The 22,658-nt window shown below is 53.1% G+C and overlaps 1 long non-coding RNA gene across 2 annotated transcripts; it reads left to right on the forward strand.

Annotated features, from left to right (window-relative positions):
* The first annotated feature begins 511 nt into the window (after window positions 1–511).
* Window positions 512–14,620, forward strand: LOC149120394 (uncharacterized). Of its 2 annotated transcripts, none has more exons than XR_016225602.1 (4): window positions 512–779; window positions 4,920–5,066; window positions 11,624–11,709; window positions 14,199–14,620. It is a non-coding gene; the product is annotated as an uncharacterized LOC149120394 (long non-coding RNA). The 2 variants fall into 2 exon arrangements; XR_016225601.1 differs by lacking the exon at window positions 512–779 and adding an exon at window positions 787–1,098.
* Window positions 14,621–22,658: the final 8,038 nt, after the last annotated feature.

The following is a 22,658-nucleotide window of genomic DNA, read 5'->3' on the forward strand; positions in this document are numbered from 1 at the left end:
GTATTGAGTGCCCAAGATGGGTCTGCCCCTGTGCTAACTGCCATGGTCAAGGATGACTGCCAGGAGGGCTGCCAAACCCTCCGTGGGCACTGCTGCCCGGAGGTCCTGCTGAGGACAGCCAGCTCAGATTACAAGCCTTCCGCTTGATTCTCCACAGAATTGCCTACAGAGGGGGATGACCAGTAGCTATAGCACCAGCCACAAATAACCATGCAGACCAAAAGCACATCTTATTAAAGAAGAAATAGGTGCCATTTCCCACTCCCCAGTGAGCCTCCGAGTTGGGGTGGTGATGTGGGCAGGGAGTCTGCTTTTTTAGGAGCTATTGCTGAGCTCCTTCCACCTGGCAAAGAGCCCTAGAGTTACTAAGGTATTGAAATTTCTAAGAATCTAAGGATCTAAATCCTCCACTTAGAGTTCTGAGTGCCTTTGGTGCTTTTGCAACTTAAAGTTTAGGTTTAATTATGCAGCTTGAGGGGGGATCATACACATTTAATCACAAAGAGGCTGAGAGGCCCAGCACTGAGGCAAGCTGTCAGCCTCACAGGTGCCCCAGGGTGGGGGCCCTGTGCTCTCAGCAGTTGTAAGCCCTGGTCCTGCATTTTCTCCCCTACTTGGTATCCTCCCGGAAGTAGTTCTCAAACCAGGGCTGTTGGAGGCAGTGAGGAATGTCTGTAGCATTCGGGAGTCAGAGCGGGGTGGTCTTGTCCTCCCCTGCAGTGTGGTCAGTGCAGTACCTGGAGTGGGGGCGACTTCCCTGCTGCTCCACCTGCGGCCCGGTGAGGCTTCTCACAGCCATCGCCCTTCTGTTACCTGCTCTCCAGTGCTGTCTTCCATGCTTCCCTAGAAGGCAGGCTGAGGAACTAAGAGGGCAGGAGAAAAAGGAGTGCTCTTTGTCCTGTCTCTTCCCTCCTGCCCACTTGATTTTCTGTCAGTTTGCTAATTAGCATCCCACGGTTGCTTTGCTTGATTCCAGTTAGCCACAGTGTGCTGAGCAGAGCCAGGCTTTCCAGATAGAATCTGGAAGAACATTCCTTCTCTGGGACTCCTTACCCCAGGGATCCTGCTCCGCCATAGGCAGTGTCACAGGCCGAACGCGTGAGTTCTGTGGTGATCTGTGCCAAATTATGTTGCGTTTAGGGCAGGAGCCTTGGACATTTTCTGTGGTAGTGGTGGGGGGCATATTTTATAAAATGACATAGATGCAAAAACTTGAGCTATGACCACTAAGCAAGGGTACTTTTCTGGCTGACCTTGCCCTCAGATCCTCCCCCCCCAAAGAACATTGTTGAAGGCTGGTGCCATGGCTCACTTGGCTCACGTGGCTAATCCTCCTCCTGTGGTGCCGGCACTCCAGGTTCTAGTCCTGGTTGGGGTGCCGGATTCTGTCCCAGTTGCTCCTCTTCCAGTCCAGCTCTCTGCTGTGGCCCAGGAAGGCAGTGAAGGATGGCCCAGGTCCTTGGGCCCTGCACCCTCATGGGAGACCAGGAGGAAGCACCTGGCTCCTGGCTTCAGATCAGCGCAGTGCGCCAGCCATAGCGGCCATTTGGAGAGTGAACCAGTGGAAGGGAGACCTTTCTCTCTCTCTCTCTCTCTAACCCTGCCTTTCAAAAATAAATAAATAAATAAAGATAAAAGACAAAATATAATACGTACAGTTTCACATTTATTAAAAAACAATGTTGTTGAAAAACAGTATACATACCAAGAAGTACACACATGTGTACAGGTAAATGAGTTTTTTGTCCTCTGATCTCACGCATAACCAACACTCAAGAATGAAGAATGACTCAAGAGCCCTTGGAATGCTTTTACATATTTAAAAAAATTTTAAATTTATTTTCATTTTATTTGAAAGGCAGGGAGACAGAGAATGAGAGAGTGAGAGTGAGAGCGAGAATAAGAATGAGAGAGAAAGGGAGGGAGAGATCTTCCATCTGCTGGTTCACTCTCCAAAATGGCTGCCACAGCCAGTATTATGGGTAAAAAAACAGTGAAGAAAGGCATCCTCGGTTCTTTGTCTGCCACGAAAGAAGCATTTCCACCTGGACACAGCAGTGAGCAAAGTGAGCTTTATTTAAGTCAGAAACCTGCTGCCACTGCAGCCAGGAGGGTTATCCAAGAGAGACAGCCCCAGAAACTGTGTCTGTCCAGTCTCTTAAGTACAACTTCGGGGGTAAAAAACAGAATAGTAGCTAACAGTCAGTTAGGAGGCTGGGGCAAAATGCATCAAAAGGCTGGGTTTGTAATCTTGTCTGTCCTGTCTTGCCTGCTCATGATAAAACAAAAAGGGCCTTCTTTCTGTTTTCACTGTAAACTGAAAACTCAGAGGGTGGAATCACTACTTCCTTGCTATTCTCATGGGAAAGGAGTGGGATTGGCACTTTTGTCTTGCTCAAGGCAGCTTTTGGGGGGAAGGAAGTGTTTTGTGCCATCTTAAAGAGATTTCCCCTTCTATTGCCTTTTAACTCCCTGCCTCCTCCAGGGCTAGGCCAGGCCAAAGCCAGGAGCCAGGAATTCCCTCCAAGCTCCCACATGGGTGGCAGGGACCCAAGTACCTGAGCCATCATCCGCTGTCTCCCAGGATGTGCACTAGCAGGAAGCTGGACAGGAGGCAGAGTGTCTGGGACACTAACCGGGCATTCTGACCTGGGCTGCTAGTGTCCCAAGTAACATCTTAACTGCTGTGCCAAATGCCCATCCCTTTTCCATGTTTTAAGAACACTTTAGGTGGATCTAGATTTTTCTCTTCTTACAGTGATGATTCATTGGAAGTACAGCCAAGTTCATTTTTAGGTGGTGACTGTGGTGTGGAGTAGGAAGCTGTTTGTGTCCCAAGAGACCTGAATTGTCTTATACATGAGTTAACTCTCAGGTGAAGAGCAACTGTGTCCTAGCCCAGGGGTCAGCAGCAGGGATCCAGAACCTCATGTCTTCACTGCAGTCCAGTGCTGTGATTTTTACAGCAGGGACTCTGCTCTGTGTGTGCATAAGTAAATGTTGTTTTAGGAAGGGACAGAGGAGGGGATTGTGTTGACCTACTACGTGTCAGGTGCTAATACAGGTGCCTGACATGTGTTTCCCAGCTTAGTCTTGGAGTGACTGCTGAGGTACATGGGGATCTTACTATTTTTCAGGGACTTCTCACTTTTCCTACCTTTCCAGTGAAAGAGCCGAGGGCCACGCAGTGCCAGTGGCCTCTAGGATTGGACACTGGCAACTCCTTGCCCTGTGGTCATGGTCTTTCTCCTACCTGAGAATGTCTCCCAGGCAGATGGTGAGCACTGGCCACAGGCAGGTCCCCTAGGTGGCCGGGTGTGGGCCTGAGGCTCAGCCTAGCCTTCAGAGGGGCCTGTCTGAGTCCACGGATTGTGCAGCTGGTATTTCCAGAATGTTCACAGGGCTGGATTTGCAGTAGTCAGGAATGAGCTGCTTAGCCTTGAGCTTAGCTTCTGAAAGATTTGGAAGCTTGGGATTCTATTCAAAGTCTGAGTCCTGGACTGGGTGCCTGGCGGGGACACAGAGAGGGCTCTGGTGCAGCTGTCCTCTGCAAGCTTCCAGCAGAATTGAAGCAGACAAAAGATGCACAGTTCTGACCCTCTCTGGTAAACGGGACACAGGGTGCCCACAGGAGAAGGGGGGCGGACGGGGCATGTTCGACATAACCCATGGTTTGCAGGATGCTGGTTTGTGAGCTGCAGCTCCTGCCTGCGAATGCCGTGGACACTGGCTGAAAATCACAGCTGTGACCCAGACTCTGCAAAGATGGGGATGGGAAGTTGTCGGGTGTTCTTGCTGGGTGCGGTGGGGATGCTGTATGTGAGTGTATGTAGCGGGTAGGGAAGAGGACTGTACAAGGCATCTGGAGACCCCATCCAGCCCGGCAAGGCTGTGGCTTTGTGGGTTTGGTACGGCAGTCCTCATTCTCCAGTAGAGGTTGGGCTACACGGTAGCAGAAATTTCCCTTGCAGTCTCATTGCAGTCTTAGTGCTTTGTTGCAATGAAGTCTGATGCCAGCTGGGCCCTTTTCCAGGCCCCTGAGCTCCCTGGGGTTGCTCCATGATCCTGGTTGCTTCACCTTCCCTGCATCTGTCTTTACAATTGTGGAAGGAGAAAGCAGGAGGCCCAGGCTTCCTCTGGGAGGGAGCTGCATGGTTCCCACCCCTCACCTGGTGGCCAGAGCTGCTCCCATGGCCTTATCTCTGGGAGGTGGGGGTGGAGGGACATGCAGCTGCATTGCCAGCAGTGTTGCTATCATACCTGTTCTCCCCCATCCAAAGAGGTTTCCTTAGCAATATTCCTGAGCTGATCCACCACCTTGCCAAGACTATCTCCCAGGAGAGACACCCCCCCCCCGCCATGGTTTCAGAGCCAGCATCTCTTGCTGTCATCCATGTCCAGCCATGGGATTTGGGGCTGTGCACTTAATCTCTTGTTTGATAGCTGGTTATGTGGAGATCATACTAACAGCACCCAAGCTGACGGTGGATGTGATGCGTCAGTGAGACCACACAGATGAAGAGTGGGGTTGGTTCTGAGGGTCTGTGAGCCAACCACTCCAGGGAGGCAGGGTAAGGCTCAGGTTACACTGACAGGAAAGCAGGGGTGCTGTTGGCCTCTGGCTCCTGAGCCCAGGGCAGCCCAGCCTGCTGGTCGCAGTAGCAGTGGGGACTCATCCTGGGCCTTGTCTGTGGGGCCAGGGGAAAGCGGCTGTGCCCCCATCCTGGGGTGGGGGTATCCCTGGGCCTCCCTGGGCTCACTGTGTGTGGCATTCGGCTGCCTTGCCCTGCTGCTGACTTTGAGTGCTTTCCCTTCCTTTGGTTCATCTCCTCTGACCGATCCACTGTTGCTCCCACACGTCCTGTTTCCCTGAGGCCAGCCCAGCGTGACCGCTGACATCTTTGTGCCATTTGTCACAGGCGTGTGAAGCTGTTGAACCTCCCCGCCAGCCTCCGCCCACAGACAATGAAAGACCTTGCTGGGTCAGAACGTGTCGGCCAAGAGCCCCTTCATCTACTCGCCGGTCATCGCACACAACCGCAGGGAAGAGTGCAACAAGAAGATAGGTAGGCCCCGTGGCCCCAGCTCTGTCCCCCCGCCCTGCCTCCCACTGCCCCTGGCGCCTCTGGATGTCAGTGCAAAGCTCCAGGCTGGCCACCTGTGTGCCTTTCCTCCCACGGAAGCTTGTCTGGTTTGCTGCCTTTGGCAGGCAGCTGCCCGTGGAGCTGAGTTTTAAAGCTCTATTTCATTGATGGCATTTTCAGGAAAGTCCCAGGAACTGGAAAGAGCTGTGTTTATTGAGACTTAACACAGATGATGTCAGAGTGGCAGTGGAGACGAGTGTGATCTCACACGGTCCGTGCTGACTTCCCACCCAGCAGAGAAAGCTCTGCTCTGGGGTTGGGCCGTGTCCCTGGTGCCATTTCCCCGTGAATGTGGGGAGAGGGGGAGCAGAACCCTGGTTCTCTTGAAGACCTCGCCTCTGCCCTTCTGGCTCCAAGCTGCCCGCCCATTCCCAGGCTGCAACCGTTCATGTCTCTCCTGTCACTGACCCAGGGCACAGTGTGCCCCAGGCCCTCCCTGTCCTGTGTCCGGGTGTCCTTTGCAAGGCCTGGCCGTGGCTCGAGCTCTCTCCCTCACTGCCCTGGAGACAGACACCAGAGTCCACTTGCGTATGGGGTGGGGATTGCCTGTCATGCTGGTTGGCCTGTGCGTCCGCATGACTGATCTACAGGGGCAGGGGCCTGCATTTCCTAGACAAGGAGCCCAAGCTTAGGGAAGGCCGGGCCCTGCCCAGAGGCCGACTGCCCTTGGTCCCCTCCTGGTGTGGAGGCCCAAGGCTGCTGGCAGCTCTCTCGCTCTCGGTTTTTGATCCTCAGCACTTTCTGTGCTGCCTCTTTATTTCTGGTTTTGGTTGCTGTGCCTCCTTTTAGGGAAAAGGCACCTTCATTCCTTAGGGGCCCTGCCTCGCATACCACCCCTGCTGCCTGCCTGTCCTGACCCCCCCACCTCTCTCACTTCTGCTTCTCAGATCCAGCCACATGACTCCTTTCTGGTCCTTGAACACATGACTTGTCCCAGTCCCACAGCTTTGGTCTCTGCATGGACCTCGTCCCATTGCTGTCGCTGCCTCACTCACAGTCACGCTGCTTGGGTCTCTGTTCAAATATCGTCTTCTCAGAGGGGGAATCTGCTGCTCCCAGCACTCTGGAGGCCACCCTGCCCTCAGCATCCCTAGCTTGCCCCTCGGTAGTGCCTTTCCTTAACTCAATTAGACATTTGCCTCTTTATGGCTTCCCTCCCACAATGTAGCAAGAGGCCTGGAGCTCTGTGCTGCTCCCTGTCCTGTCCCCAGTGCCCACAGCAGAATGAAAGAGTGAATGGAGTGGACAGGGCTTGTCCAGGACCTCACTGCCAGGAGAAGTGGCCTCGCTGCTCAGTCTGTGCTGTCCGCAGTGCCACGTTGTTCCCTGCAGAAGGGACACCGGAGCGCTGTGTGGAGATCATCATTGTAGTGTTCCTCCTGTAACTCCAGCACCAGCTGTCCTCAGCTCCTAGTAGGGCCTCACCGTAAACATCACCAACAAGTTGCATGTTGTCAGAACTCCCTGAAAACAGTGCGTCTTTGGAAGTAAAGTTGCTTGCTCAGCTACAGGGAAAGAACAAGGTGGGAGTCCTAGACAGACCTATGCTTTCTGTCCCTGGAGATCACTTCCTCATTCAGATGCTGCTTGAGAAGAGGCTGGCTCGTATTTTTGTGCCTTTAGTTGTCGCATTAATTTTGGAGGAGTTGATTTTTATCTCCTCTTATAGACAGAAAAACACAGACTCAGAGAGATGGTTTCCTACAGGTTACTTAGCTGCTTAGTGGCAAAGCCAAGAGCTGGGCTCACACATCCCTAGACCAAGTGTCCCGCTCCCAGGGGTGCTCTCTGGTTTGCTCTAATGTGCATGCACACCTGGTGTGGGCCCCAGTTAGCTGCAGATTATGCCTGGCTCCTAAGGGCTCAGGTACAGCGTCATGGCTTCATGGTGGTGTGGCAGCCACCTATACACCATTCTGTCCTTTGCTGTCAGTGTTCAGTAAATAATGTGAGCCCAGCTCCTGGCTAGTGTAAGTGTTCCAAGCATGCTGACACTGGGCTGCACTGAGCTAAGCCAGAGGGGTGCAGCCTGCCCCTACCCACCCAGTTCGTGCAGGCGGGACAAGTGCGTAGGAAGTCGAACAGGGAGACGGGATGTCGGTGGCAGAGGTGCTCCTGGGTACCTCCCCTTTGAGCCTGAGCAAAGACTGTGCACTGGGGAGGCGGGGCCAGAGAGGCTCTAGAGCAGACTTGTATAGAGGGCTTAGGGGCTGGAGGCCAGGCTCCTCTTCTTGAGGCCACCTGTGTGATCCACAGGGCCCAGCACAGCAGGGGATCGGGGAGCCCCTGGTTACATTATTAAGGATTCAAAGACAGCGACATCAGAGCCTTAAACTCAAGGCCTTGGAGCTGGGCTTGGAGTCTCTGCCCTTGTGGCTCGTGCCCGGCATCCAGCCTCATTACTGTTCTTTGTTCTTCAGCAATTGATGAGGCTTCCTTTTGTGAATGAGGCCCAAAGCCGACACCAGGTAGGAGTTCTCATCGTGGTGGGATGCTGATGCTGCAGGTGCCTGTTCACGGAGAGGGTGGAGACTGAGGGGTGCACATCACCTGCCCTGAGCCAGCCAGCCAGGTCATGGCCGGGCCCTGTCTCCTTCCCTTGGCTTAGAACTCGGCACTCAGGGACTGCAGTTTGTTTGTTTGCTTTTCATTTTATTTGAAAGGGAGAGACAGAGAGAGAGCGAGGGAGGGAGGGAGACGTGGAGAGAGATCTTCCATCCACAAGTTCACTCTTCAAATGCTTACAACAGCCAGGGCTGGGCCAGTTCAAAGATGGGAGCCTAGAACTCAATGATCCAGGTGGCAAGGACCTGAGTACCCAAGCTGTCACCTCCTGCCTCCCAGGGTGCGTGTTAGCAGGAAGCTGGAACTGCACCTCCTGCCTCCTGGGGTGCACGTTAGCAGGAAGCTGGAATTGAGGTGGAGCAGGGACTGAAACCCAGGCATTCTGATACGGGATGCAGGCATCCCAAGTGGTGTCTGAACCGCCATGCCTCACGCCCTCCACCCTTGTCCTCTGTGATACAGTTTTGCATCATAGTAAGAAGTGCCTGCTCATCTATTCAGTGGATAATGTCAAGCGTTGTGTTTTTTCTGAAATATCTATAACAGAAGGTTCAGCTGAGATGCATATTATTTGTTGAATACTCATGGGTAGGAGAATGTACTTTGTGTTCCACGACTTCTGATATCTTTTGGACAATTTTCTGCCTATAGTGTGAAGACTCGTGTCCCTTTTGCCTGAGATTCTAGTCTCTGTAAGTCCATCTTTAACTGGGCACTGGAGGTGAGGCAGACCCCGAGGGCCAGTGCTGACACCACCTGCCCTCCGCCTGCACTGATTCCTGGCCTGAGTGCCTGTGTGCAGGCTTCGTCTGGCCCCTGCTCTGAGCAGAGATGATGGCAACCAAGGTCCCAGGCAAGGCATGGAGGGGTGAAGAGATTCCTCCCTCTTGTGAAAGGACCTTGTGGTATCCCAGATTCAATCTGAGGTCACTGCTGCCAGGCAGGGTGGCCTGGACAGAATGTGGCAGCCTGGGTTGCAGCCTAGCCCTGTAACCCCCACTCCCCACCATGTGACCTTGGACAGCCGACAGGGCCACCTGGGCTGCACGTGTGCCCTCCATGCTGTGAGCACACTGGGAGCTCATGGGAGCATTGTGCTGAGGGTCAGATTAGAGAGTTCCTGATGTCCCTGTAGATGATGTTTGCACTGGCACTCGTGTGCCTGGGGCTCGGTGCTGGGATGCAGCAGGCAATCAGGAGCGCTTCCTCCCACAGGCAGAGGCAAACGTGGCCACAGAAGCACCTGTCTGCACAGATGATAATGGGCGCAGGGGATGGGCTGAACCTGAGACAGCCAGTTTTACCACCGCTGACTCCTGCTCTCTTGCTGTTTCAGGGAGGGACTGTTGAGGCAGGGGCACGGGCAGGGGATTGTCTGTTTCTGACAAAAATCACTTCTCACAGACTCAGTGATTGACTTTAGACTTACCTGTAGTGGACGAAGGCCATCAAAGTACAAATTACTCTTTTCGGCACCCTGGAAAGCACAATGATCATTTTTTGACCACGAGAGAGAACGAATCTGTGATACCAGGCATAAGGACCTGTTTAAGAGACAATGAGTTCCTCATCTTTGGTTGGGGGTGGGCTGGGGTGCCAGTCCCTTGCAGGCCAAGGGAGGCTGCTAAGGGTGGAGGGGGCAGGTGGGATGAGCACAGCTGCCCTGGCTCCTTTGTGGAGAAGCCCCTGCAGCTTATCAGAGGCTGACGTCAGACCCCTGCAGAGAGAGGGCAGCCTGAGTCCCAGGAGCTACCGAGGGGCAGCTTGGCGGAGGGAGAAAGAGCATGGGTTCCAGAGCTGACAGCCTTGTGTTTTGAGTCTGAGCAATGATTTATCAGGGCCTAAGATGGGCAGGCTGCCCCACCTGTCAGGAAGAGTTTTCCTTCTTCGTAAAATAAGACAAGTGCTGGTTCCGACCAGGTGGCAGTCGGTCCTGCACTGTGTTACTCTGTGCCATCATCTTGTGAATGGATCCAAGATGCCAGTTCCCGGTCATCATCACAGGTGCGGTAGAGCTGGTCCTGGATCCTGTGCAGGCTGCCCTGGCACAAGGTGTTTGCAGAAGCTGAAGGATCCGTGAAGCCAAGGAATTCCAGTCAGCAAATGCTGGAAAAGCCTCTGCTTCCCCTTCTGCCACCACATCTCTGCTAGGCCCCACCCGGAGTTCCCAGGCCTGGGCCAGAGTCCCTGTGGCACAAGATGCTGGCGGTGGTATTCCCAGGCAGGTTTGCTCATCTGCTAAGACCCCAAGTGCCTGCCTTGTGACCCTGGGGTCACTGCTGTTCCCCCGAGGTGATTACAAACAGCAGTGGGGCAGCCGTGTGGAAGGGCTTTACGCCTCACGTGGGGTCTGATTTTCCTTCTCTGCCTTCCAGTTTCATAACTGGTGTTCCGGTGAGAGCCAGGCTCTGCCTGCTGGCATATCTTGGACACCCGTCATGGGTACTCTGCTGGTGTCTTGTTGCTTTGTAAGAAATCACCAACTTCCCAGTTTAGAGCAATACAGATTGATTTCCTCACTGTCTGTGAAATCAGGGCGTCCAGTGCCGTCCTATGCCCAGGCTGTGTCCACATCTCCGGCTTGTCCAGGGGAGGTTTGTGTCCATACCCCTCATGGTATCCTCAGCCATTTCCCTGAGGTGGCCCCCCTCAGGTCCCCGTACCCTGCTGCCCCCAGCCCCTCCCTCAGGTCCCTGTTCACCCCTGCTGGCCCCCAGCCCCTCCCTCAGGTCCTTGTTCATCCCTGCTGGCCCCCAGCCCCTCCCTCAGGTCCCCATACCCTGCTGGCCCCCAGCCCCTCCCTCAGGTCCCCATACCCTGCTGGCCCCTAGCCCCTCCCACAGGTCCCCATACCCTGCTGGCCCCCAGCCCCTCCCTCAGGTCCCCATACCCTGCTGGCCCCAGCCCCTCCCTCAGGTCCCTGTTCCCCTGCTGGCCCCCAGCCCCTCTCTCAGGTCCCCGTACCCTGCTGGCCCCCAGCCCCTCCCTCAGGTCCCTGTTCCCCTCCTGGCCCACAGCCCCTCTCTCAGGTCCCTGTTCACCCCTCCTGGCCCCCAGCCCCTCCCTCAGGTCTCTGTTCACCCCTCCTGGCCCCCAGTCCCTCCCTCAGGTCCCTGTTCACACCTGCTGGCCCCCAGTCCCTCCCTCAGGTCCCTGTTCACACCTGCTGGCCCCCAGCCCCTCCCTCAGGTCCCTGTGCTGCTGGCTTGAGTTCCTAGTGGCCACCCCTCCAGGAGGGGTCTCACCCCCTTTATGGGCTCACTTGATCATGTCTATCCCATCTAGAGCAATCTCCCTTTTGATGAACTTGGTCAGCTGGTTGGGGACCTCTGTTAAGTCTACAGGAACCATTCACCTGTGTTCTGTCATGTGGCTTGGTCATCATGTTCACACTCAGGTCATCTTGGGGTTGTTTTGGGGTTGCTTGGAGTCTTGGAGTTATTTCAGAGTTCTGTCTCCCCCAGCGGCTGCTGAGTTACAACTGACAAGGAGGTGGGCTGGGTGGAAAAGTCGTGGTCTTGGGGGGCACAGGTGAGCCACACTCTGGGCCTCTTGCCAATGATCCCAGCCTTCTTCCTGCATTGACAGCCTGTGGGCCCTTGGGGTGCTGTGTGCCGTAAGGGGCCACACCAGGTCCAGCTGTAGCTTTGTGAGGTGGCCTTGGGGTGCCAGCAGGAGTGCAGCCTGCAGAGGGCGGGGGAGGCACCCTGTGTGTAGTGTCAGGACAGTGGCAATACCTTGCTTTGCGTGGTTTCAGAGAAAGCAGGGCACACCAAGCTGTGAACTTCCCACCTCACAATGGACATGGCGGCCACCACCTTTGTGGGAAGAAAATAGTCAGTGGCTGATCTGAAACCCCATGGGAAGTTCAAAACTACCTGCTAACCCCAGGGTTCTTTTGTGTGTGTGTCTAGATTTCCAGTGGGTTCAAGGGGACGTGTGTGAAGTCCAGCTGATGGTGTACAACCCCATGCTGTTTGAGCTTCGAGTGCAGAACATGGTATGTACCACCGCAGGGGCCTCTGTGACCGAGAACTCCAGCGTGTCACTAAAATGTGTCTTTGCTTACTGTTAGAGGCATTAATTCTGGCACACAAGTCTGCTGTCCAAGATAGTAAGCGTTTGGTGAGTGAAGTCCATGTTTTGTCATTACCGTGTCTCATGCTTGCTGCCGAGTAGACAGCACAGAGCAACCTTGGGCTTGTACACGCACAGAGCTTTGCCCATTGGCTGTGAGACTGGAAGTCAGCACTTTGGAGTTCACAGGGGCTTACTGGAGATTGTTGTGCTGCTGTGAGGTGACACAGGGATTGAGGCGCAGCGGGAGCTGTAGAGAGAGGTGCTGTGTTACTGCACCATGTAGGGTGTGGAAGATTCACGCCCTGGGTCCATGCTTGTTTGGGGGACTTGTGCTGCCTTCAGACTACCATGGGATCCATTCCCAAGGTTCTCTGTACTGCGACCAGTTTCATAACTGGTGTTCCAGGTGAGAACCAGGCTCTTCCTGCTGGTGTCTCACTGAAGGCCATGCCCTGTGCCAGGTACAGGGTGCGTGGGACCCGGGGGATATGAAGGCCTATAGGCCTTATCCCTGGTGTGAACACAATGAGCTGTGTTGGGGATGCATGGTGCCTGCCTGGGAGAGACGCCCCTGCTGGCTGGGCCAGACTGCTGGGTGGAGCCACAGTTTTCCACAAGCCAGGACTGTTGGGCAGCCCTGCTGCATGTGACTGCTCCCCAAGCCTGTGTTAAGCCAGCGGTCCTGAGACTGACTGAGCACCGGTGTTCCCCCAACTGTTGCACAAGGGTGCACTGGCCTCAGGACATGGCCATGGTCAGCCTCTGCTGTGGCTGTCTGGCTCTTGGAATCCAAGGGGGGAATTTACCACAAAGTAGTTAAAGTGTCAGATGATTGCTGCTGTTTCTTATACATATTTTTTTCATTTTTAAAAGTAGCATTTTTACCTGGTTTAAAAGTAATAAATTACATATTTTAATAAATCAGGAAGGGTAGAGACTTAGACAAGAGAAAACCACCACTTGAATATAGCCAGCATACCATGGTGCTGTGTTGAAAGCTGACTCATGGAACACTTCAGACGTGCACACGACACCCGCGTTTCAGCAGGCAGCGGTGGCCACACCGCCCTGGTTGTTCTATGAAGACAGAGAGGCCGGTGTGTCTGTTAGAGATGAAAGGCATGCGATCAGCTTCTCTGAGTGCATCCTGCCCACTGCACCCCCTCCACACGCACACACGCAGATCACTTCACACCTTTGCCTCACATGTGGGCGGCAGGCGTGCTCACTGCCCCCAGAGTGTCTCTGCTGCCGGCGTCTCCTGTGCACAGTTAGACACAGTGTATGTGCATTCCACACACCCAGCTGTCTACACCACGCACACATCTGTGCATGCAGGTTTCATACATCCTGAACTCACACTGAGGCCCGGCATCTTGCCTTCCTGCGTTCCATGTTTGCACCCTTCCTCTCAGCACACCCACTTACATGCCTTGTCCTGCCACAGATAAAAGAGGTTTGTTTTTTTTTTTTAAAGATTATTTATTTATTTGAAAGTTGAGTCACAGAGTCCATTTGCTGGTTCACTCCCCAAGTGTCCGCCCAAGCCAGGGCTGAGCCAGGCTTGAAGACAGGAGTTCTGTCTGGATCTCCCACATGGGTGGCAGAGGCCCAAACACTTGGGCCATCTTCTGCTGTATTCTCAGGCACATGGGCAGGCAGCTGGATCAGAAGTGGAGCAGCCAGGATGCAAACCAGCAGCTATATGGGATGCTGGTGTTGTAGGCAGCGGCTTTACCTGCTACGCCCCAATGCCGGCCCTGGATCTGAGAGTTTGAGGGTTGCCTTGACTGCAAACTGTGGAAAGCGGAACCCCACAAACAGGGCAGGACTCTCTGTGCCTTGAGTTCTTTAATTTATCTCAGCAGGGTTCTGTAACTATGATGAAATCTTGCACGTTATTCGTTAGATTTACTCCAAGATAGTTGGAATTTTTGGTGTCTTGTTAATTTTTTTAAACATTTTATTTTCCAATAGTTGACTGGTGATTGTTGACATCTTTTAGATTGTGGGAGACCAGGAGGAAGCTTCTGGATCCTGGCTTTGGCCTGGCCCAGCCCCGGCCATTGCAGCCATTAGTGGAGTAAAACAGTAGATCTCTCTGTCTCTGTTTCCCTCTTGTTTTCCAATAAATATAAGTGTTTCAAAAAAGAAAAATAAAAAGTTTCCTTTGTGTTCATATTCCCATTTGGTGCAAGAAGAAAGCAAAGCAAACATCAGAAACATGGCAGAGAGGACCAAAATCAAGGGCAGCGGCTGTTGATCTGACTGCCCCGGGTGTCACGTGTGCATGGTCTCTGCAGTTCTCTGTGGGTTCTAAGAAGCCGCAGCCTTCCACTGCCTTGTTCTGGGCTGCCAGGTGTGCGGTGCAGGCTGGTCCTGCTCACATTGCTCTGTGCCTTGCTGCAGGGGCTGCTGACCAGTGGAGTGGAATTCGAGTCGCGCCCTGCAGCGCTCTCCCTTCCGGCCGAGTCTGGTCTGTACCTGGTGACGCTCGTAGGGGTCCCACAGACGACTGGAACGATCACCGTGAACGGTAAGGGCTTTTCTGATTGCTGCTGTTGAGAGGCTGCCACACTGCTGTTCCGTACACCAGGGTCCAGAGCCTCTCACCCATCTCGTTAGTCCTCGTCCATCAAGGGATGGGGAAAGACTGCCTTTCCTTGGGATGTGGTGCAAGTTGTTGGAGTGTGATTGGCACCTGCCAGGCTCCTGCTGCGCTGGGCGGGGCCCCTTCCTGTGCTCTGTTTGCCTCCTCCTCCAGACAGTCTTCCAACAGCTTGGTTCCTACCTCTGCATCCTGACTTTTTCTGATGCCACGATGTCCCATGTGCTCTCAGGAAGCCCCTGTCTTCTGCTGGATCTCTTGGGAGAGTTGGCTGTGCACACTGAGTCGCTTCTGCCACCAGTGCCATGTTCCTGCACCCTTCCACGTCCTGAGTTTAACCCTTATCCCTTCACCAGGACACCTGTCTGTGGCATCACTAGTGGCGTTTTTCTGCCTAAACCTGGGACCAGTGGTTTGGTTTGCTTGGAGCTTTAGTGCTCATTTGCCACCCTGCATGTGTGGCGAGCTGTGTCCTCCAGCCTCAGTGACACCACACCCTCCAGATTTTCCGCGGTCTCTTTGGCCCTTCTTCCTCAGTTTTGCTGGTCTCATGCAGGTGTCCCCTTGCAGCCCAGCCCTCTGACAGGTGCTCCTCGCTCTGTGTTTCTTGTCCTCCTCTCTGTCCTCCGTAAGTCACTGCTGGTGAGGGTGTCCCCAGCCTCACAGTGTTTTTCTGCCTCACAGCCCCGCAGACTGCTGACCACTCCTGGGGTCAGGTGCCCTTCCCTGGCCTGTGCCCCAGCACTTCCCAGCTATCCCCCTGGTGTCCAGCGGGTGGGACATGCGTGTTCAACACGTCCAACCCAAGTGTACTGCCTCCCCTCCCCAAAGCAGTCTCTCCTCTGAGACCCTTCTCTCTCCTCTGAAGGCATCGTGGTCAACCAGTGGGAGTCACTTTCCTCGTCATCAGGCCGAGTTCCCCAGCCCTGTGTGGTCCATCTCTGTGCTCCTCTGCCGAGCCTTCCTGCTGGGTTACATATTGTTCCTCTACCTTTGCTGTCTTGCAAGTGCCCTATCCTTTTCCACTTCCTCCACTACCTGTGTGGACTTAGTGGTCCCTGAGCTGTGCATCTCTGTGCAGAGCAGTTGGCATTGTTCTTTGGTGTGTCTTGTGCACAAAGCTAGACGGGCTGACCCTGTACTGCTGTGCACAGTAATTGTGGACCCCAAGTCTTTGTCATCAGACTATTATGTGACAGCCATTTTCAGCAATGGTAAGGAAAGGCCTGATTCTAATTAGGGATTATAAAATAGTGGTTGCTCAGCAGGCGAAACATATATCAGGTTCCTGTTGAAAGGGAAATGCGAGAAACCCTGGTTCCAGGTATGGATTTGTGGGGAGAATAGTGTTTTGCCCATTGCAGGGGTGTTTTGACAAGCCCACCCTCTGAGGGAGGGTGAGCTGGAATGGTGTTGAGAGCGCAGTTCCCAGCCAGCAGGAACCTCAGGAGGACCGAGGAGGCTGCTGGGGCCCCGGGAGCCCTTGAAAGCCATGCTGGCTTCTCCACTGAGCACACCTCAGGCTCACACGAGTGTAGGCAGGTTGTCACCTGAGCCTCGAGCCACTGGGTATGGTTTCATTTTGTTGCACAGTAAATGCTGTTGACAATAATTAGCTAAATTTCAAAAGCCGTTCTACAGCTTTGCTTAAATAGTTTCAAGTGCTTATCTCACCAGTGGGAAATTTGCTCATCTTAAACGGCAGTGCTCACACACACACACACACACACACACAGCCAGTTCACCCCATCACAAAGCTGCTGCAATAATAATAATTGGCTCTTGAACTTTCGTCTCTCAACAGAAGGTTCTGAAGCATTTTTCAAATACTCATTAAATTACATTATGTCCCGGGAAGGAATATTAACTGCCATCCTCACTGTGGAGATGGATAAATCTGAAAAGCAAGTGAGTCCCGGGCTGAGATGCTGACTACGGGTTGTGCAGAGATTGATGGCTTACAGGAGCTTTCCCAATTGGGCCCAGTCAGCCTGGTGGGATGGGAGTACAGGTGCTGTTGTAATCCCACCACAAAGGAGGAGCCCGAGGAATGTTGAGGCTGTGAGCAGGGACTGGCAGGTAACGGAGCCAGCACCAGGACCCAGGTCTTCTGCAGGGTTGCCCTTGCTGGTTGGGGACTTCAGCAGTGGACAGGAAGGTGGACACGGGGCATGGAACTTTGCTGGGAGTTGTGAGGTCTCTACTTTCCTGTGTCCCAGGTTACCACACCACCGTCTTTGGTGTTGTCAGTGACTGCCTGCTGGACCACCTCCTGGGAATAAAGACCAGCGGCTCTACTGTGGAAGTCTGGCACCCATATGGGATTGTTTTATTTTTGTTTTAGATTTTCAGCATCACTGGGAAGCATAAAGGAGAAAGGGAAGTGGCTGTTGGGAGGCCTGGAGCCAGTCACTGTGAATGCTTGGAGGTGCTTCCTGCCACTTTAGAAAACACTTTTCTGAACACGGTGTCATAGATGAGTTTTTGTGAAATCACATTAATAAGCTTTTCCTCACACTTTCACAGAGTCTTAAAAAAAGGTTTCTAGTTGCGTTTAAAAAGGACAGCCTGAGGATATCTCAGGATTTCATAACCGCCCTTTCCTTGCTGTTGGATTTAGGCCGTTCTCAGTTGTTGCCCTCAGGGGTGACACTTCTTCGACATCCTTTGGCTATTTTTAGGATGTCTGAGATTTTCTAAAAGGTTTTAACTGGTTTGTGTGTCTGATACATGCTTGTTGCTTGCTAGGCAGTGGGCCAGGCGCCAGAGCTGAAACCGTGGGCCCAGCATTCTGGGGCCTGGTGCTCAAGGAGGCTATGTTCAGTGGGAGAGAGGGAGAAGGCAGAACCAGCATGGCCACTGCCCTCCGGTCCCCACTGGTGGCCGTGAGGGGCTGGGAGCAGGAGTTAGCCATGCACAGTGGGCAGCTGGGAGCATTTGTCAGAGGTGGAGAAAGCATCAGGTGATTGGGGAATGCAATGAAATGCAGGAAACATGAATTCTAAAGCCGATCCCAGACCTGACTGTGAGAGCTCAGAGCACCCGCCTTTGAAAAGAAAGCTGGTGAGAGTTTTCACGACCTTGTATTAGCCAAAGAGTTCTTTGACATGTCACCAAAAGCAAGATCCACAAAGAAAAAAACACTGATAAATTGGGCTTCATCAAAATTAAAAACTGCTGTGCTTCCAGAAATACCACTAAGAAAATGAACAGACAACTCACAGGCTGGAAGGAAATATTTGTACATCATGTCTCTGGTAAGGATCTGCTACTTAACACCCAAACTAAGAAGGCAAACAACTAAATTAGAAAGGTTGACAGAAGTATGGGTTAGCTCTCTCCCCCTGAAAGACTTCCCAGGAGCTAACGAGCAACCTGGAAAGGTGTGTGGCATCATCAATCTTTCTGGAGCTGGTACCGTGTGGGGTTCCTGCTCACACCTGCCAGGGTGGCTGTCGTCAGAAGACAGGCGGTAGCCATGTGTGGTGCTGGAGAAGCCTGCATGCTTGCCATGTTTCTACAAATGTTGAACATAAATTGACCATATGACTCAGAAATTCGGTGTCTACCCAAGGCCAAGGAAAGCACACAGTGACTCAGAAACTTGTATATGAATGTTCACAGCTGCATTTTTTGTAATAGTCCAGAAAGCAGGCAGAACTTGGATGCCCATTGCCTGGCAAGTGGCTGAACAAAATGTGACACATTTGTACCTGGGCTGCCGCTGAGCAAGACAGGCAAGCAGGGCCCTGACATAGGAACCAAATATGGCCCATTTACACCCAGGGTGCAGCTGAGCAGTGGAGACGCACTGACGCATGCTCCCGACACATGCTTCAGCATGGGCACCGAAGGCCAGGATGGCTGCCTTTTATCTCTTACTGAAAAATGGTATAAGACATATTTTTCAAAAGGCCCCCTATTTCTCTGGGCTGGCCATTGTGGTGTAGTGGGTAAAGCTGCTGCCTGCAACACTGGCATCCCATATGGGTGTTCGTTTGTGTCCCAGCTGCTTTCCTTCTAATCCAGCTCCCTGCAATGGCCTGGGAAAGCAGCAGCAGATGACCCAAGTGCTTGGGCCCCTGCACCTGCGTGGGAGACCCAGAAGAAGCTCCTGGCTCCGGCTTTGGTCTGACCCAACCCTGGCCTTTGCAACCATTTGGGAAGTGAGCCAGTGGATGGAAGTGCGCTTTCTTGCTCTCTGTAATTCTGCCTTTTAAATAAATAAATAAATAAATGTTTTTTTCAAGTGACTCTTGATTAATTAGGTGTTGATTGTAACTAATCTGCTATAAAGGCCCCTGTGACTGGTGAAATGCACTCACCAGCATCTATGAACACCACCTTGTGCTCCAGGAGACCTGACCTAGGCCATGACCCTTTAGAAGAGCTCCCTGTCGGGGGGATGGGGGGTTTAGGGGGTTGGTGTGATCATTGGGATTTGCTGACTGCTCCTGTAATGTGAACCAGAGGAGGGGACACTGACCCTTTCTTATGGGGTTCAGGAAGGCTCCATAGAAAGTGTGGGATTTACAAAGCATGGTCAAACACAGACCGTAAAGAAGGGAGTGAAATATGACTGAGAACAGCAGGATGGGACAGATGCAGAGCCCTGGAGAGGCAGCTCCCCAGAGACAGAAGTGAGCTCAGCGCATGGCACAGTGGACACAGGCCTCCCTGTTGGTCAGTCATGCAAAAGAGAAGAACCCTGTGGGCATTGGGGGGCCACAGAGCCTGGTAGGAAGAATGATGCTAGGCCCGTGGCCTGATGGCTTGTGTGTGGGCACAATGGGGCTGTGCCTTCCTTCCAGTCTCTTTTTTTAAGACTTATTTATTTTTATTTGAAAGGCAGAGTTACAGAGAAACACACACACACACACACACAGACACACACACCTGGAGAAAGAGAGAGAGAGAGAGAGAGAGAGGGGTCTCATCTGTGGGTTCACTCCCCAAATGGCCACAAAGGCCAGGTTGAAGCCAGGAACCAGGAGCTTCATTTTGGTCTCCTATGTGGGTGGCAGGAGTTCAGATACTTGGACCATCTCCCACTGTTTTTCCAGGTGTATTAGCAGGGAGCTGGATTGGAAGTGGAGCAGCTGGGACTTGAACCGGCACCCATTAAGAGATACTAGTGCTGCATGCAGAGACTTCACCTGCTACACCACAACACCAGCCCCTGCATTCCGCACCTTGAGAGATGCTGCACCAGGCCAGGCACCAAGCAAACAGCCGCTGAACACACAGTGGTCACTCTGTCCTGGGCTCGGGCAGACACTGACGAGATGCTCTTGTATGCCACACAGGAGGTTCAGAGTTGAGGTGCTTATCAGTCTGTTCAGTGCATTCTTAGTGAGTACCTATTAGACACTAGGTGTATGGCAAGGAGCTGATAGCAAACAGACAGAAACATCGTTCCTGCCTTGGGAAGGCTCTGGGGCCAGCGCAGGGCTGAGGAGGACAGTGCTGCTGGTGGGAGCTGGGTCCCAGTGCCATGTCCCGAGTGTGCCTTTGCAGCAGTGCCAGCTGCAGTCTCACTCTGATGCCGTTCCTCGTGGCTCTGGGGCTCCTGCACTGTGGGTGCCTCCTTCCGCCCCTGTCCCTTGCAGCACAGAGGGCCTGGACACCCTGCTGTGCGAGACGGCCAGTGATTAGTTCTGGCTGAGTTTTGTTACCTCCTGAAACCTTCCCCCAGGAGGGACTGATGTGCAAGCTGCACAGGGGTCATGCAGGGAGGTTGTGCATCGGCTTTCCTTCCCTGACCTAGGAGTGAGGAACGCTGTTACAGATGGCACAGAGGAAATCGCCTCAACCTGTTGTGCTGTTTTTTTTCTCAGGATTTGGTTTGGGAAAAAACATTGCCTCTGATCGGAGCCTGGAGCCGAGGCGCGTCATATGCCTGGCTTACAGAACCTGACTTGTTCTTAGCATGGTTGGCTCCCAAATTTCTCATTCAAAGCCAAGATTCTCTAGCTCCTATTTCTGAAATGCCAAAATGTGGTCGTCCTTTTACCTGATGTGAATCAGTTTTTTTTTTTTTTAATTTAGTATTTGAACAGCAGGGAGAGAGAGAGAGAGCAAGCAAATTGATCTTCCATTTGCTGGTTCACTCCCCAAATGACTGGAGCTGGGACCAAGACAAAGCCAGGAACCAGGAGCTTCTTCTGGGTCTCCCACATGGGTGCAGGGGCCCAAGCACTTGGGTCGTTTTCTCCTGCTTTCCCAGGCACATTAGCAGAGAGCTGGATTGGAAGTGGAGCAGCTGGGATTTGAATTGGCACTCATGGGATGCTGGTGCTGCAGGCAGCGGCTTTACCCACTACACCACAGCACTGGCCCCTGATGTGAATCATTCCTGCACAGCGTTGGTTTCTTCCTTCAGTTTATTCTCCCTGCTTTTGGTTTAGATCGGCACACTCATTGCAGCCTTCCTCTGGTGACGAGATATCTACCAACGTGTCTATGCAGCTATTCAACGGGGAGACTCATCAACTCGTCGTCACCTTAGAAAACATTGGCCTGGAACCCTTGGAGGCACTGGAGGTCACCTCCAAACTGCTCCCCACCAAGGGTAGGTGTGGTCAGTGCGTCAGACCTGGGAAGGTTGCGTTGTTGCCTTGCACAAGTGATATTTTACATAGCTACTGTTCAGAAAACCTCAAAGCTTCCTTTGGTTTGGTGCAGTCCTGGTGGGGGTGGAGATCAAACACCACATGCTACAGGCATGAGGCTGACCCCTTCGTGCCCTTGGTCCCCATTACTGGATCTGAACAGGGGTCAGATCCTCAGCAGACTGGTTACTGAGTGGAAGACTGGGAGACAGGAACAGGCCCATCCTGTGGTTCCTACAGCCCAGGGCCGCCTCCTGATTCAGCACTTGAGGGCTGGGCCAGGCTGAAGCCAGGAGCCAGGAACTCCATCCAGGATTCCCATGTGGATAGCTGGGGCCCAAGCACTTGGGCAAACCTCCGAAGAATGCCAGCATTGCAGGAGGCTGCTTAACCCTCGGCACCACAGTGCCAAGCCCAAGGTGTAGCTTTTCCACCTTTCTGGGCTGCTGTTTCCTTTGCTGTTGCTGTGCCTTTGAACTTTTCTGGAACTCAGTCCCGTGTCAGCCATCCCTTTCTTTCCTGCCTTTTATCAGGACAGTATTCATTGCAGACTTGCAGGAATCCTATCTAAACAATTGTGTGCCTGTTGTGTAGCTTCCATACTTAGCATTTTGCTGCATTTGCCTTGTAACACATCTCTCTGGCCTCCTACCTACACCCCCCACCCCGCCCAGTATCTTGTCTAAAGTTCCGGATTTCAGAAGCACCTGTGAGTGCTTCTGAGCTCAATGTTTTTGATAAAATGCACATGCACTGAAATGTGCAGGTCTAACATGTTCCATCTGATGAGTTTCAATAGATGCTGGCCCATGTCATTGTGTAATCTAAGCCCTCATCAAGATATAATACAGAACATTTCCATCACCCCAGAAAGTTCCCCAGCTTTCTTCCCAGCAAGTCCCAGTGCAACCCCGGGAGCAAACACTCTTGTCTGTCGTCTGTGTGCTGGGCAGCCCCACTGGGTGTTTACTGCTGGTGATGCAGGGTATGGGTGACTTGCATAGCAACCGGCAGGTGGCAATTGGCAGACGTGCAGCCCAGTCACCTTCTCTTCCCTACCTTGCGTTTAATTTTCCACTGGGTCTTGCCCACACCTGGTCAGTCTTAAAAATCTTTAAATACATTTATTTTCAGGCTGACACTGTGGTGTAGCTGGTTGAGCCACCGCCTGTGGCACTGATATCCCATGTGGGTGCCGGTTTGTGTCCCAGCTGCTCCACTTCTGATCTAGCTCCCTGCTAGTATGCCTGGGAAAGCAATGGAAGGTGGTCCAAGGGCTTGGGTCCCTGTAGGAGACTTAGAGGAAGCTCCTAGCTTTTGGCTTCTGGCTCCGGCCTGGTCCAGCTCTGACAGTTGGAGCCATGTGGGGAGTGAACCAGCAGATGGAAGAGTTCTCTCTGTGTGTCTTTCTTTCTGTAACTCTGCTTTTCAAATAAAATAAATCTTAATGCAGAGTGGACAGTGAGAGAGAGAGAGACAGAGAGAAAGGTCTTGCTTTGCCCTTGGTTCACCCTCCAATGGCTGCTGCGGATGGTGCGCTGGGGCCAGTGCACTGCGCCGATCCGAAGCCAGGAGCCGGGTGCTTCTCCTGGTCTCCCATGGGGTGCAGGGCCCAAAGACTTGGGCCATCCTCCACTGCACTCCCGGGCC

Source organism: Oryctolagus cuniculus, chromosome 19 (assembly GCF_051225735.1).
Source record: "Oryctolagus cuniculus isolate XC-2025 breed Fujian yellow rabbit chromosome 19, ASM5122573v1, whole genome shotgun sequence".
In the NCBI taxonomy this organism is placed as follows: domain Eukaryota; kingdom Metazoa; phylum Chordata; class Mammalia; order Lagomorpha; family Leporidae; genus Oryctolagus; species Oryctolagus cuniculus.